Source organism: Phodopus roborovskii, unplaced genomic scaffold, assembly GCF_943737965.1.
Source record: "Phodopus roborovskii unplaced genomic scaffold, PHOROB, whole genome shotgun sequence".
In the NCBI taxonomy this organism is placed as follows: Eukaryota; Metazoa; Chordata; class Mammalia; order Rodentia; family Cricetidae; genus Phodopus; species Phodopus roborovskii.
The window spans coordinates 6,462,262-6,475,882 of NW_026126540.1; positions in this window are offsets into that span (position 1 = coordinate 6,462,262).

Here is a 13,621-nt window from a genome sequence, read left to right on the forward strand (position 1 = left end):
TACATATCACAAAATTGAACTTAAATTGTATCAATAAATGAAAATCCATTCCAAAAAAAGTATTCATATCTATATCATAATCCCCTTTTTATCTTTAAAAGGATATTGGTTGTGATCATTAACCATTTATAATCAACCCCATTTAAATGAAAACGAACATTTATGAATAGTATTTGGGAATTTGGGCGTCATTCTTTCTAAACTACTTCTTGCTGGTTGGGGGCGTTGTCATGGGGATCCTAAGAAGACTCAAAAATCTTGGTTATAGTCTGCAAGGCTTCCTTGTTCAAGCTGTTTTGAATATTGGATCACCAGGAACACTGTTTCATGGGGTCTGGCTTGATCATTCCACATTAGTCTGAAAGGAATCCACAGCTTTTCATTTTCTGTGGAGACAAAATTAGAAATCCTTTTCCCCAGTAACTTGTCCTTAGAATTAAATTTTGGAGTCAAAGCATTTTTTAAAATATAAAAATTGGATTGATCCAGCAGCATTTTTTTAGCAGTTGTTGTTATTTCCTCAGCAGTCAAACGATAAAAAGACAATATAATATTGTACAGTATCCAGATTTTCTCCATCTTTATGTGGCTTTTTTATTACTGTTTCTTTTACTTTTTACTTTTTTCATTTTTTGAACAGGGTTTCTCTGTGTAACTTTTATCTGTCCTGGAATTCACTCTGGATACCAGGTTTATTTTGCAATCACAAAGATCTGTTTGCCTCTGTCTTCTGAGTGGTTCAATTAAAGGCGTGTACAACCACACCCAGCTCCTCACTGTTTTTTAAAACCATTTTATTCCTATTCTCTCCCAAACCTACATATATTTTAGAACACACTGTAATCCTTTAGTGGTTTTTCTTAATGTGAATCTGTCTTTACTGTAAATCTTTTCTTTTTCTGTCCACGAGTCTTTATCTGGTAAACAACAACACTGCTAAAATGAAAGTCATAGCTGTGTTAGCCAGTGGTCTATCCAAGATTGCTGCAGTAGTTTTACTGCCAGCAGTGAGAGCTGTGCTCACTGTCTTGGTCTACGTTGCACCCAGCAGCATGTTGAGGCTTCGAGATGTGGTCACTGCCATTGCCACCAATGAATTGTTAGCAGAGTTTCTTAAAAGCAGTGGGGTTTTTCGCCGCTTATGCTGAGTCAGGAAATCTCCCCTAAAGGAGCTGCGGAAATCTTTGCCTGTCTCACACAAAACAGGGTCCAACCCATTAAAATGGTGCTACCAAGAAACCTTGCTTGTCTTTGTTTTTAAAACCTTTTTTTAAAAGCTTTTGTTAAATTATAAACGGAAGTTTTCATTAGCCGTGTTGTGATGCCATATTGTTACAAGTAAGATTTTTCCTGCTGGCCTGGACCCACTGAGGCACTAGCCCCAAATAACAAACAGAGACTCTGTATTTGATATAATGCTGTTGGCCAGGTACTAGTTTCTTCTCGACTAGCTCTGTCTTAAATATTAACCCATTTCTATTAATAAGTATTTCCACATGGTCTCATCTTACCGTGGAGTGGGGCAGGCATCTATACTCTCCAGTCTCTTCATGCTGATTCCTTATTGCTTCCTCAAATCCTCCTTTTCTCCATGTCCCGACTATCTTGCTTTTCTATTGGCCAAAAGTGCTTTATTCATTTTCCAGTATGAGAAACATATTTACAGAATGACATCTCCCATCACATTTATCTTCCACCATAATTGTTTCCTAATGTTTTGGATGTTTTTTGTCAATATTTTAAGAAAAGATTGACCATCTCATAAATTATATTAAAATGAACTTTCATAGTTATAAATTAAAAAGTTTGGTTTTAATTTCTCTCAAATTGAATAATATGAATTATTGCAAAATTTGTCCATGATAGCATACTCTGATTTTTATCATTTGAGAGGCTGAGGCATGAATATTGCCACATGCTCCAAACCAAATTAGATATAAGCAGGACGACTGCATAATAAATAAATAAATAAATAAATAAATAAATAAATAAATAAATTTGTTCCACACATTATTAGCAGAACTTTTTAATCCAAAATTTAGAAAAGATAATATATATGTATATATATTATATGTATAATATATATATATTAAACAGAAACCAATGAAGAGTAAAAAGCATGAGGAGTAGTTGCATTTGCTAAACTCAATAGAGAATATCACACAGTGGCAATGATCTTTGGAATGTTCTAAGAAAAATAAATATATGAATAATAATTTTCACCTATTGTATCAATTTCAAATGCCATAATACTTACTTAGAGTTTACTATGATTTAAGAATATTTTTAGAATGCCTGTAAGTAAAGGGGTTTATTCTAACCTATGAAGCATTTGGGAAATAGCTGTACTTTCAGGAGATGAGTGTAGCATGAATTATAAAAACCCTGAGACATATATTGGGGTTCAAGGTGAAGATCAGAAAAGCAAAGCAGCCACCTACAACATAGTTCTGACCTCTACAAAGTTCAGACATAAAAGGGGCAATCCTGTCCCTTGTGTGAGGGCAGACTGACTGACTCCTGTCTCCACCTGCCTTATATTGTTCTCTAGTGCTGGGATTAAAGGTGTACACCACCACCACCCAGATTCTTCAGCTAACTAGAGTGACTACTGCTGGGATTAAAGGTGTGTACCACCACTGCCTGGCCTTTATGGCTGACAAGTGTGGGTAGCTTTGCACTCTGATCTTCAGGCAAGCTTTATATATTAGATCATAAACAAAGTAGTATCACAGATGAATTCCATTTGAAGTAGAATAGGTTACAGGGAGCATGATCTTGAAGGTGTTATTGTAATTTATTTCTAGCCGTCAGTGTTTGCTTTATAACTACTGTTTGCTGAACAGACCTCCTCTGAATTGGTTCCTTCTATCAAACACTATACCTTCTGAAGCCCAAAGTAGGAAATTCCCTAAGTAAAAACTGATTTTCTGCCCTCTATGTTAAATTTCTCTGGCAATCTGTCATAGGGATGGGATCTGACAACAGGCATACCAATGGAAAACTAAGGTGTGTGTGTGTGAGAGAGAGAGAGAGAGAGAAGATACAAGTTCTGTGTCTATTTTTTCGTACATGGGTAGAACTTTTTAACTGTTCTCTTCCTATGTAGCTTGCATAATATTGTCTTTCACCTTCTTCCCTTTTTTTTTTAAATTTGAAACAAGCCTGCTTTACAAGTCAATCCTATGTCCCTCACCCTCCCCTCCTCCCCTGGGTCCCCAAACCTCCATCCTAAACCTTTTCTGCTCCCCAAGGAGGGTGAGGCCTTCCATGGGGGATCTGCAAAATCTGTCTTATTATTTGGAGCAGGGCCCAGTCCCTCCCCCATGTGTCTAGGCTGAGTGAATATTGCTCTATGTGGGATGGGCTCCCAAAGTCCATTCATATAATAGGGACAAATACTGATCCACTACCTTAGGCCCCATAAACTGCCCAGTCCTCCTAACTAACACCCTTTTTCAGGAGGTCTGAGTTGATCTTATGCTGGCTCCCCAGCTTTCAGACTGGAGTCCATGAGCTTGTTCTGATTAGCTGTTTAAATGGGTTTCTCCAGGATGATCTTGACCTCTTTGCTCATCATTCCTCCCTGTCTACAACTGGATTCCAGGAGTTCAGCTCAGTATTTAGATGTGGGTATCTGCTTCCTTCAGCTACTAGATAAAGGCTCTAGGATTGCATATTATGGTGGAAGGGCATTTAAGGTAGCCTCTTAGCAATTGCTTAGATTGTTAGTTGGGGTTATCATTGCAGATCTCTGGACAATTTCCTAGTGCCAGATTTCTCTTAAAACCTATAATGACAGGATTTGCTGATCCATCCTTGAAGGCATCACCTTCCCTATGGAATGGGGGGGGAGTGAAATGGTATGGGAGGGTGTTCAGGGGCATGGGAGGGAGGGACTGTTTGTGGCAGGGAGGGTGGGTGAAGGAAATGGGGTCAATATGTAAAATAAGAAAAAAAAAAAACCTATAATGGATCTCTCTATTATGGTATCTTCCTTTCTTTTTTCTATTCTTTCCTTGACTCTGTCTTCTTGTTCCCTCATGTCCTCCTCTTCTCCCTGTCTCTTTCCCCTAAGTTCCTCTCTCCCCATGCTTCCCTTCTGTAGAGGACTATATTTGTCTCTCTTAGATCTTCCTTGTTTCCTAGCTTTTCTGGCAGTGTGGATTGTAGGTTGGTGATCCTTTCCCCTATGACTAAAATCCATATATGGGTGAGCACATACCATGTTTTCTTTATATTTCAAGAAAGAGGCATTTGGGAAATATGAAACTTGAATTATGCCAGACATGTATACTAAGTGTATGGATTCTAATGTTTCTCTTATGTTCTATATTTTATCACATATTTTTAGTCTAAAGTTTTACACTGATCCCGAGGCTTGCTTATTCATGGATGATTCTTTTTATTTCTGCTTGTCCAGTATTGGAATTTCAAGAATATGTCAGCATGACCAGCTTCTTACATGGATGCTGGTGTTCAGGTCTTCAAATGTAAATTAGATCCATACTGTCAACAATGAATTTCTTGTTTAAGGGCAAAACGTAATAGCATGCTCTCTCTTTTCCCTCTGTAACTTTGTCTCTCCATATCTTTGTATATTTATCTGTCTCTCCCATACCTAACTTTATATAATATGCTGCTTATGTTTATTGAGAGAGCTCTAATATATAAAAATGCCCAGAAATGAGGCAACAGATAAAAAGTGAAAATGCCATAAATACCATGTGTGAGAATCTGTACCTGTAGAAAAAAATCAGAAAGACAAAAGGAAAAAAAAATCAAATATATTAATACTATAAAGCAAAGGAACTTGGGTGAAGGAAATAGGGAGTTAGGGGAAAGACAATGAGAGGTAGGCATGAGGGAGCAGGGAGATTTAGTCAGGTAAAGAATAGAGGAGAATAAGAAAAGAGATACCTAAATGGAGGGAGCCATTATATGTTTTAAGAGAAATCTGGCACTAGGGAAATGTCCCGAAATCTACAAGGATGACCTCAAATAAAAATGTAAGAAATTTCTAAGAGGCTACCTTAAATGCCCTTCCCTGATAATGAGATTGATGACTACCTTATATGGCATCCTAGAGCCTTCATCTAGTAACTGAAGGAATCAGAAGCAGACACCTACAGCTAGACAATCTCCTGGAATCCAGTTGCAAAGAGGGAGGAATGATGAGCAAAGGTGTCAAGACCAGGATGAAGAAACCCACAGTTGACCTGAAGAAGGGGGAGCTCTTTTACTCTAGTCTAATAGCTGAGAAACCAGCATAGGACCTACCCAGATTCCCTGAATATGGTGTCAGGACAGTGCAGTCTATGGGGCATGTGGTTGATAGTGGATCAGTATTTATCCCTATTAAAGGAATGGACTTTGGGAGACCATTACACATAGAGGGATACTCTCTCAGCCTAGACACATGGGGGAGGAACTAGGCCCCACCTCAAATTATGTGACAGACTTTAAAGACTCCCTATGGAAGGCCTCACCTGCCCTGGGGAGTAGAAAGGGGATTGGATGGGGTTTGGTAGTGGGGAACAAGGGAAGATGGGAGGGTGCAGGAACTGGGATTGATATGTAAAAAAGGTTTTTTTCAAATTTAAATAAGAAATTATTAAAAAAATCAAATCTAACACATTATAATTACAGTTAGTATCAGATTAAGTATAAGTAAAATATGGACCCTGAACTAAAAAGGAAAGAAACTAATCATTTGTGCACAATATGTGTTTTCATTTTATATAGTTGTTTAAATATTATATTATATTAGGGAATTCTTATGGCACTTAAGCCATAAGCTTTATAATTGCATAGCACTGAAGTACTTTCATGTGTAGTAGTGTTTATAAGAAATTAAGAAATAGAGAAAATAAATCAGTTTTGAAAAGACAATGTATGAACATTTCCAGATTCATGAAAATTTAAGAATGTAGTGAATTAAATCATTTTAGTCAGAATACAAAAATAATGAAAATTAGACATATCATAGTACAATTTATTAAAAATAAAACCAAAAGGCGAAAGATTTATACGATCTGAAGAGAAACCAGAATATGATCCTACATTCAAAACAGCTGGATAAAGCACCCTTACAGACTACAGCTAGGATTTCTGAATCTTCTTCGAATCCCCCATGACAGCGCCCCCTTACCAGCAGAAAGTAGTTTGGAAAGAACAATGCCCAAATTCCCAAATATTGTCTATAAATGTTTGTTTGCATTTAAATGGACTTTGTTATATAAAATAAATTTTAAAAAATTAAAAAAATTGTTAATATTCAAAAAAAGAAAAATAATAAATATGTACTTCATGGCAAATACAAATAGTAGAATAAAATGAACCTTTTAGTATTGAATTTGTTAGAATATGTTATTAGCAGACATGAGATAATAAATTATAAAGGAAGAGTTAGCTACTCTGGATAATCCAGTAATAGAACTATTTCTGTCTTCTTATAATAACTTGTCTCCAAAAATTACAAATTAAAAATGAGATAAGTTAGAAGAAGAAAAAAATTCTACTGCCACATTCATAATTGTAACATAATTCTTAATATTTCTTCTACACAAGCAACTATGATGGAATCAAGGTCACACATTCACTGTAAATAATTGAGTGTAATAAAACATGTTTAACATTTACTACGTAGGCAGTAGTATATATAATAAAATAAATTCCAGAAAATATTTTTTAAAATATAATTATATAGATTATTTTATGTAAACAAAATTAATTGTGCAAACTATTCTATTACAAATTTTAAAGTATGTTCACTTTTATATTGTAGATATTTCAATTTATCTGCAAAAAATAATATAATATTTATACAGGACTGTCCTAAATCAGCATTTAACTCTGTAGAAAACTCATGGCAAAATAGTGGCTCTCTGCTGGTTTCTCAGCTGCCATAGCTCTCTCTTAGTGACCTATGTTCTCTGTGAAACTTTATAAAATTCTGCAATTTTACGAGAGGTGTCACTGGGACCATTTGACTCATAATCATGTGGCAGAAGGCATTTGTAAATAACAATAACAATAGGCAAACATAAATTGACAAAAATATTAATGTGAACTTTTAAACTCATAAACATGTATGGACATTAAATTTATTAGTTAATTTTAATCCATAAAAAACTGGTGAATTACTTCCATATTATTTGTGCCAGTATTGTACAGGCATATCTTTCAGACTGATCACTGCTGTGGGTCAATTTAAAAGTTGAATTGTAGAGAGGGGATTAGGTGTCACTGAAACTGAAGTGACAGGGAAGATGTATGTGTTTGAGCTAGATCCTCTTGATATATGTCATGATTGTGAGGCATGATGTTCTTTTGTGACCCCTAACAGTGATAGTTCGGGTGTCTTTGACTCTTTTGTGTGTCTTGGGAACACGTTTCTTATACTGGGTAGTCTTTTCCAGCCTAGTTATGGGAGTTTGTGCTCAGTCTCATTGCATCTTTTTTATGTGTGTTTGGTTGATATCCCTGGGAGTTCTGTACTTCTCTGAGGGATAACAAAGGAGGATGGTGGGAGAATAAACTGTGTTTGTAATGTATGTAATGTATGTAATATATGAGAGAAGAATAAATATAAAAAATTTGATTTGTGACATGAGTAAGATGTGTGGTATAGAGAAATATTCACATATAGGTTTATACCCAGAATGAATATGTAAGAATTTGTAATAACATATCTGAGAGAGAGGATGAGAAATGGAGTAGGGAATGAAGAAACAAAGTTAAGGAAGAGGGAACAAAGTTGCAGAAATTGGGCATAGGAAGAAAAAAAGAGAGAGGGACTTGTAGGGAGGAAGAGAGATAGAGAAAGAGTGAGAGGGATAGAGAGGGGGAGAGATGAATAAAGAAAAATAAAATGTATAAATGTTAAAGAAGAAAGATCAACATGATTGATCACATTCAGGAAGCATGACCACAAAAAAAGAGACTAGATTCAGATTTGTAGAGATAAAATTCACATTGAATGTCATCAAAGTTTTTTATAAGATATATTCTCATGATAAAACTTTCTGCCTCAGCTTTTAGTGCTTAAAGTCTTGAAATATACTTCAAATAATTGCCAGACATAAAATCATCTTACAGAAATACTTCCTTATGTTAAATTATCAGAGTTTACAATGACCATGATTTGATTGCAATTAATTTTATCTCATTCTTACAATTTTAAAATTCAATTCAGAACATTTATTTTATTTTTTAAAGTACTAACTTCAGAGAAATGTGTTGAATAATTAGCTCATAGCAGTCAGAGCTGCTGAACTGATTCCCAGGGATCATCTGTCCTTTGGGAAATTTGGATTGTAAAATTCAAAGACTGACCTTGCTTCTGATTTTATAAGGAATATTATATTCAGCCTAGCCTTCAAGATCTGGATGGAAGGAAGATAAAAGGATTAGTTGAAATTGAATACACTGCCCACAGTTCATGGTAGAAAAAAGAAGAAACATTTGCAGGGTCATAAATTATACATGAGAAGACATATGATAATAACATAATCTGAAGTAACAAGGCTTCCCATTGTAAATGAAGAAGTGGGTGTTAAGTTGGTTGGATAATAAGAGTGAATTAATTTGGAGAGGTGGAAAAACATATAGTTTCAAAATTTTAACTCCATATTTTGTTCAACCCTTTCACATGAATAGTATGTCTTATATGAATGGTAGCTGAAATTACCCAGCTAAATATCATTTAAACTTTATTCATTTGTCCAATTATAAAATTATTTTATTTATGTAAAAGGTCAATAAAGCTGATATGTGTTTGTGTGTGTCTGTGTGTGTGTGTGTGTGTGTGTTAGAAATAAATCACTGTTTCAAGAAGCAGCTATAACAATTTTTAAAATAAAAAAATCACACTTGGTTTTAAGAACCATCCCATTGATTTATGTAAAATATGTATTTGAATCAGTGCTCTATAGAATTATTCATAGTTAGTCCAAATAATCTGGGTTGGGTTCCCATCTATTGTATATGTATAGTTATTTGGGGATGGATTACCAGATTAATCTTGGTTCTAATACTATTTTTAATTTGAATTTCTTAAATAGCCTGTGATAATAATAGTCTCATGAAATAACCAAAAATAAAAAATGAGTAATTCTTTAAATAAAACTTGTTTTCAATGTTCCAAGAGATGGTACATTATTATCTGCAGAGGACAAGGACCTTTGTCATGTTTCATGTTTTGGTGTCAACATAGCCTACTCCTCTGATGACTGCTCTTTTATTGCTGCTTATTACAGTTTTAAATTTCTTGTCATTTTTAATGTAAAATTTAAGAAATGGTAGAATGTATGAGCTGCATTCTATGGCAAGTCTCACCTTTATGGAAAGCACTCCTATGTTTAAATTAAAACTCTTACAACACCATGCAAATTTTGCTTAAATAGGAAACATAAATTTTATTTTATAAATTAAATTAAATAGTCCATTGTAAAAATGTTTGGATCTTGTAAATCTGCTCTGTTTACTGGTGGTTAGAAACCATAAACCTACAACCATTCCCAGGGTCTCCATGGGAATTAAGTCAGATAAATGAAAGTAAGTGCTGAGAATACAAATGATTATCAAAGTCAGTTTTGTAAAAGATGGCAAATTGGATATTGGCTTATTAGATGCTGTGTTATTTTATTCTTTTAAATGTTCACCATAGTAGCAGATCGTTTAGGTAAAAAATAAGCTGTGTTCTGTTCATTCAGGTAATTGTGCTGTTCATTTAAGATGATAGAAAATCCCTAAGTGAATATTCACTCAGGAGCCACCTTCAGGATCTGAAGGTACAATTGGAGAATTTTTTCTCAACCCTCAAACTTTTCCTAATTATATCCTTTGGAATTTCATTGTTAGTTTATAACACATATATTTCAGATAATGAATTTATACAAGGGACTAATAATAAACATTGGTAAATTAGAAAAAAGAGACTTCTTATTGGATCAACCATTTATATTTACATAAAAATGTTACAAACAATGACTGACACTTGTGTACTAAAGTTTGACTATGTGGCATGTATATAAATATTACATATTACCTATATAATGCTTCCAACCACATACAAAAAGAATTAAAGAAATAAATTTCACAATTTAAATAACCTAAGTTTTATTTACAGATCTCATCAAAAGCAGCAGGTTATCACTGAGGGTTTGTATCTATATAAAGAAGATTAAATAGAGGCAAAATAGTGGGGAAACTTCTGTTATAATAATAAACTGTTCTTGCTAATTAATACTATGATCTCAAAAAAGAAATTAAGAGAAGCAAATCATGAAATTGAAATACAAACTTAAATTCTAGTGAGTGGCATAAGGCCACTTCTCTCATAGTATTACTTGAGGGCAAAAAGAATATGCCCAGTAAATACTTAGTATTCCTTCCATCCCAATACACAAGTACTGTTGTAAAGGACTAAAGCTTTGGTTTTGGTCATAGACGGGAACCATGATTATGCAGTGATCTTCCAACTCAGGACACTGGAAGGTTAATACAGTAAAAATGATTATTATATATCCTGTTACAAAAAATATATAGATTCATTGCAATCCTCATGAAAATCCCAATCATTTTTTAACATAAATTGAAAGGAAAATCTCTACTTCCTATAAACACACACACACACACACACACACAGAGAGAGAGAGAGAGAGAGGGAGAGAGGGAGAGGGAGAGAGAGAGAGAACATAGCAACAACATTCCATGGAGGGGTGTGGGAGGGAGGGAGGGAGGGAGAGGAAACTGGGATTTATAGTAAAAAAAAAATTAAAAACATATTTTTTTGAGAAAGAAGCAAAAATAATACACACTGGAAAAAATACATCATTTTCAACAATTGATACTTATCAAACTGGATGGTTGCATGAAGAAGAATGACAATAGATTTATATTCACAACCCTGCATAAATGCATGAAAGACCTTAGCATAAACCTAGGTACACAAAATCTAAGAGAAAAGAAAATTGGGAATATCATTCAACTCACTGTCACAGAAAAGCCTTTCTGAGTAAAACACCTTCTCATAGGCATTAAGAATAACAATAAATGGGACATGATGGAAGTGAAAAGCTTCTCTATGGCAAAGAACAACATAATTTTGGGAAAGTGGAAGGCTACAAAGGGAAAAGATTGTTACCAACTACATAGACAATAGAGGGCTAAAATCCAAAATGTATCAAGGAAACAACCCAATTTAAAAATAGGATGAAACCCAAATGGCTAGAAATAGTTAAGGAAATAGTCAGACCTCTTAGTCATTGGGGAAATGTAATCAATGCTATTGATAATTTTCACCTTATACCAATCAAGGTTTTTAATAGTAGTGAGAGAAATAACAAATTAAGCTGCTGTGCAAGTGGTATAAGGTCAATACTCATTCATTCCTGGTAAGAATTTGAACTTGTACAACCACTGTGAAAATCTGCCTTGTAGCTCCTGGGGAAGTCACAAATAGACCTACCTCAAGAGACACTCTTGGGCATACACCAAAGGACTCTGCATCCTATGACAAAAATATTTGCTCAATCATGTGCATTGCTGCCAGAATTTGAAAACAGTCTATATATCAGACAATGGATGAATGGATATAAAAATGTGGTACAACAGAAGCAAACACCCACAACTAAACACTGTGCCGAACTGGAATCCAGACGTACTGAGGGTGGACAAGACTAGGCTACAGAAACACATAGATACTGCTGACCTGAAAAAAGGAGGAGCTAAAGGGTCCCCAGACTGACAGCTGTAAATACAGACCCCCTGAATATGGGTCTCAGCTAGAATGCCTGGGCAGTCCAAGGGACCTCGGACAGTGGAACCAGGATGTATCCCTGGTGCACAAAAGGACTTTGGGAGCAGATACCCCATGGAGGGATACTCCCTTATCATAGAGATAGGAGAGAAAGCCTAGTCCCTACTCCAAATGACTTGACAGATTTAGATGACCCCTACTGGAAGGCATCAACCTACATGTGGAATAGGGGGTGGATGGGAAGGGAGAGTGGCCAGGGGGCATCAGAGTGTGGGAGATAGGAAAAGAGGGAGGGAGGAAGGGAGAGGGAACTGGGATCGATATGTAAAATAAAAATAAAAATTAAAAAATTTAATAAGATCTAGCCACAAAAACCAAAATCAGCAAGAGGTTTAATTTTAAAATAGAAATATACACCTATGTTACAACAAAAACCTTCAAATATAGAGGAAAGAGTATTCAAGTAATGTCTGTCTAAAAAAAAAAAATGTGATGCACAATGATGTATCACTCAGAGTTAAATTAATAATGAAATTCTCAGGTAAATGATGAATATCATTTAAAAAATCATCTTAAGTGTGATAACTCAAACCCAGAAAGACAAAATTGCTATTTATTTTCTTATATGTGGTTTTAGCTTTTATGTCTTTAATAAAGGATATAATGCATGTACTAACAAAACAGTATATAGTTATGACATAACTCACTGAAGACAGAAATTTGAGCTAGTGCATATGTAGAACCTTGACCTCTGCTGGCTAAGTTTTCATGGTGCTGGAAGTCATAGAGTACATTACAGAAGAGTAAGGTAAGCACCAGCCCATGAAAACCTTGATACCTACAATATTGGCCTTCCTACAATATCCACTTGTGCAAGAGTGTTATGCTAATGAGCACAAGGCTATGTGACAACTAACCAATCTCTGATTAGAACTAAGGTTCATTCCATGAGGTGGAAGTCATTCTTGACACTGCTTAGTTGTCCAAGTACCTGAGACTACATAGGACATGGGCCTAGGAGAAAAACTAATACTATTATCTGATAAAGAATCATAACACAAAACTGTCTCAAAACAAAATTCTTCTACTCATATATCATTTGTCTTGCTTAGCCATCTTCAAAGAAACATTTTGATAGAGTAGAAAGTAATAAATACAGAGAATAATGACAGAAAAATGTGCAGAAAGTGAAGACTTGGGAGTACTCAGTCCTAAATGGGTTGTCTCCATCAAATTCCATTCTTCAGGCCACAGGGAACTTTACTGAAGAGAAGGTAGATCCACACAGAATGGATAATACCAAAGAATCAAGACCTATTAGATACAACACAACATGGATACTGGACAAAGGGAACTATGGAGAATGGGGTGGCATTAACAGCACTTGCACAGATCTAATCCAAACTGATTCCATGTGCTGAGGGGGAATTTAGACATAAGTCCTCATCCTTAACCCAGGAAAACCTCTAGCACAAGATTAATTTGTTTTCTCCAATAAAGTTACACTGTGTATGCTAACCATATTTAAGAGCAGGCTTTATACCCAACAATAGGTAGCTAACACAAAATCTTCTCAATGGTATTTTTGAAGGATTTCTGTTCCATACTGTTTTTTCTAGGCTTTTTTCCCCTTGCCAGTCCTTTGCTTTTATATTAAGCTCTTTAATTTGTTTTCATTACATTTCAGTGTGAGTCTGTCTTTACATGTTTCTTGTCCTTTATATTTGGCTCTTTCATTTGTTTTGAAATGTTCTGGTAGATTTGTATTTTTGGTGCCAAATTTGTTTTATAATAAGAGATAGAAAGGACATGTATCCACTTACTCAGATATCTGTCATGGTAATTTGTACTTTGAGG